Source organism: Morone saxatilis, unplaced genomic scaffold (genome assembly GCF_004916995.1).
Source record: "Morone saxatilis isolate NCDOM2014 unplaced genomic scaffold, NCSU_SB_2.0 Contig9, whole genome shotgun sequence".
Taxonomy (NCBI): domain Eukaryota; kingdom Metazoa; phylum Chordata; class Actinopteri; family Moronidae; genus Morone; species Morone saxatilis.
This window is the reverse complement of record NW_023340268.1, coordinates 19,863,160-19,867,577: the sequence shown is the minus strand read 5'-3', so window position 1 is coordinate 19,867,577 and position 4,418 is coordinate 19,863,160.

The following is a 4,418-nucleotide window of genomic DNA, read 5'->3' as shown; positions in this document are numbered from 1 at the left end:
GTATTGATGCTCAAAAACACTACTACTACTACACACTACTGTTGTAAACTGAGGAATGTTGGATGTGATATGGACAGTGACCAATACAAATCCCACTGCTCCTTTAAATGAAAAGATTATTTAAAAAATTGTAATATCGCCTTGCCTGAAGTATCACAATATATCACAATATATTGAATTGTAACCTCTGTATTGTATCCCCAGATTCTTGCCAATATACAGCCTGTTTTTCACATTATACTTAATATGAATAATAGGGGTGAGTGAGTACACCATTATATCTATCTGTTAAACTAAATTATCTGTATTCGGCTTTAACGGGAAGGGGGCGGGACTAACTGGAAGTGGTTCATTTAAGCCTGAAATTGATATGGGTTGATCAGGTGTTGCTATATTTATTATACAACTATTTAGAGAACAGTCTACAGAATATGTTTTTTAATAAAAGTTGCTATATTTACAAGTACAGATATTAACACATATTCTTATAAAAAGTACATTATCTGGACCAGATACTCTTTTCAGCCAAGTACTCACTAATGAATAGTAAGGTATACAATTTCAAACACAGTAAGGGTTTTCTGTCCTATGGAGCTTGTAAAGTCCTATTATTTCAATCAGGATAAGCTATCAGACAGTCCATTTGACTCTTAAAGGCGACTGTTCTCTACTGCACTGTGCCCTTTATGCAGTACACTGTGGCAGAATCTCTTCTACAGTCAAACTAATGTGAACTATAGAAAGACTGTTTAAATGTAAGACTACAAAACCAACCTCTATCGATATTATTTCCATTTACAGTTAGTATTTGCTTTAAACTTGATCATTATTCATAGTTGGCTGCTTCATCACTAGATCTGAGATTCTTCCTCTTCAGTATTTACTTGACAGTAACTATAAACAGTCCCAACTTGAACTGAGTCTCCTTTTTCAGAAAGCTCAGATATTTCAACAGCCAAATATTCAGCTCAAATCTACTTTTCTCCCCATTCACAATGAAATGCAGATTTATCATATTTTGCTGATGATCTGTGAAAACTTTTCTCCTCTGTTTACCATTTCATTCATTTTTCCAATTTTAATGAATAAAAAGCCTTTATTTGGGTGTAATTACCCTTGCACACACTGGATCATGTTTGCTCATTTCCTAGTCAAGCTGAAATGTCAGCATTTTATCTGACAGGAAGCCCAATTTCCATACAAAATATCAGATTATGGGAAGCAAAAAACAAGCCACGAGTCTTACTGTGCATCTTTAATTCTTATTTCTCACTTAGATAGCGCCTCCCTCCAAACCACAGGGTCTCATTATCACGTTGTACAAGGTTGACTGCCCAGCAGAGTATGATTTACATGCTGAAGCTCCTTCTGGCCTAATGATGTTCTAATGATGCAACTCAACTTAAAGTTTGAAACTAGTTATTGGTTAAGATCTTAAAGAGTAACTAAACCCCAGAACCAGCTCCTCTGTATGTGCACTATTTACTAGGTGTTTTTTGATTGATTCAAATCTGGACAATTTTAGTGAAAAGTATCTGAATTCTAATTTTTTGCTATAAAAAATAGCAACCACCCTCTACTGGTTGAAGTCAGATATTGCAATTGAGCTTTGCTATTGGCTGATCTGGAGGCAGCTTACGTGTGTGGTGGTAGCTTTTATAACCAACCAACACCCGCTAATATAAAACCAACGTCTGTGGCCTGCTACATAGCCGTAGTCTGACACTCGCTAGCTTAGCTAACGTTACAACACAGGTACCACAAATGGCTGTAAATGTGCTTCTAGTGACTGTCAAAGCTCCAGCGGACTCTCTGTGTTTCTAGCGTGGACACTGGAGTCTGACAGCAGCTGTTCATGGTTAGCTTTGTTAGCTTTGACACAGGCAGCTCTACTTCTGCTATTGTGAAAGGTGGTCAGTCTGTCATGTCAGTCGGTGTTACCTTCCACGTCACACACCATGTAGCCACATGGTCACGCCGCCTATTTGATTCTCTCTCTCTTGTATAAACTTATACAATTCTGCAAGACCCGCTGGAACTCTGTCAGCAACATGTTCCAGTGGATCCAGCAATGTGCTGTTCTGTCAGACAGAACAGGGACAAAACTAACAGACGCCAGAACGTTGGAGCTGTTGGATGACAACTGGCAGACAATTGTGTCTATGCTCTCAGTGCGGGATTCTCTGCTCAGTGTGGCGAGGCATGCGTATCGGTGTCAATGGTGTTTTGCCTTTACCATGAATTTACTGAACAGGTAATTATCATCAAATAACAGAAATAATCATTCTTAATAAGGTAGAAGGAATATGAAGTCATTTTAAGAATTAAAAAAAAAAACATTTGGAAAAATCAGATATCAGATCAGAGCGAGATCTAAATACTAATTGAACCATTTTCCTCCATTAAATTATTACAACTAGGCATTCATTCTCCAGCGTCTCCAATATCTATGAGAGTAACCTGATAAAGATAATGTCAGTCTACTGGTATAGTCTAAAGAAAGAGCTTATTGAATTAAAGAGGTGGAAGATACCTCATATTCGTCACACAATGAGACCAGGTTGTGTTTGAGAGACAGATAGATATGGTCTATTGCACTGGGTAGGACGTCTTGCATTTTACCCTAAGCAACGATGTGATTGGTTGGTATAAGCAGAGACTTAGGGGCGATCACCAGGGAAAGGAGCTGAGTTCAAAGAACACACGTATGCACGCGTTTACAACGATATAGAGATGACAAGATTGCAATGCCGAACAGACATGGAGAGAGCACTAAAAGTGTGGCACTGCTGGCCTCAGCTCTCAATCCCCACAAACTCACGGATCAAGATGAAGCGGAGCGCTTCTGAATGGAAGACTGTATCCCACTTAATGAAGATCCAATTGTGTGGTGGTGCACAAAGATGTTGGGGGGTGGGGGGGTGACAAAGCCTCAAAGGGCCACAGGTTGGATATGAACCCTGGGCCTCTTCTGTGTTGACTGAAAAGCCATCACCACCACATTCACAGACACCATAAATAATCTACATTCCTATCTAAGAACTTTAGTGTATTGGTCAGAGAGAGTACTTGCAGGGTACTATGCCACATCAATTTGTGGGGGTGTTTAGTAATTATGTTGCAGTAATTATAGACTGCTTTGGGATATTCATTGAAAAGCCTTCTCATCTAAAGGCAAGAGCCCAGAAATTCTCACAGTACAATCACCATCAAACACCGTCATTACACCACAGGCTGCGGTATCTTTCATCTCAAAGGGTTGTGGAGGGCGTACAAGTGATAAACATATTACTGAAAATAGCATGCTTCTCAACAAATTGCTTCCTGGAGACTTCATTGTGGCCGATCATTGGTTTGCTATAAAGTGTTGGGCTTATGTATGTGGAGGTTAAGATCCCTGCCTACACTAAAGGCTATCGACAATTGGATGCACAGGATGTTAAACTTACATAAGAGGTTTCACACCTAAGGATTAATCCAGAGGGTGTCAGGGGCTGTAAGAAATGAGTACACAATAGTCATGACACTGCTCCAATTAGTACTACTAGTCCAATTAGTACACTGTTCCATATGAGGGTGAAGATGTCACCTTCCTCGACAAGGTCGTCGAAGTGTTCTGTGCTTTTTTTAGTTGTGTTGTTGCGGAGTAGAGATTTATATTTAAGCAGGTCTTCAAGTGTTATGGTAAGCTGTTTAATTCTGTGTGCATTGCACGAGAGGATGTTACCCTGGACCTACAGCGACCTACACCTTAATGTGAAGAGAACCCTAGCCCCATCAATAGCCAACTTAAATGAATGATGACATTGTTAGGCTATAGGAAATGTTTAGAACTAGGTTATATTATACAGGTTATATGAACTGTACAGTCAAACAGGATGATGTCAGTGTAATTATGAAGTGTAATTTAAATAAAAATAAAAAATATAATAAAACTGCTGCTTGAAAGTACTGCAGTATACAACTGCAGTATAATGGAAAACGTGTGTTTGGATAACAGAAATTTAATCTCACTGTATAAATTGTCCTATTTTGGACATTTTTCTAACCTCGAGGATAATCACAGCTTCATGAAACTGTACAACCACAAACTAGAAACCGAGGGCATCCAAAGGATGGATGGCTTTACTACAGGGTTGGGAGGATTACTGTAAAAATTTAATCTGATACAGTTACTATTTACCTGTAAAAAAAATTACGTCATCAATAACCTAATCAAAGTATCACAATATTAAAGTATTAATGTAACTTGATTACTTTGCATTACTTTTGGATTACCTCAACACCAAATGTGTAAATAAAAATGAGAGAAAAGAAGCGTCAATAAGAAGTATTAATGTAAGTGTATCCTATAAAACAAGAGAACAATGTAATCGGGGGCGGGGGACAGTTCACCTCTGGGTCTCCCTAATGGAACG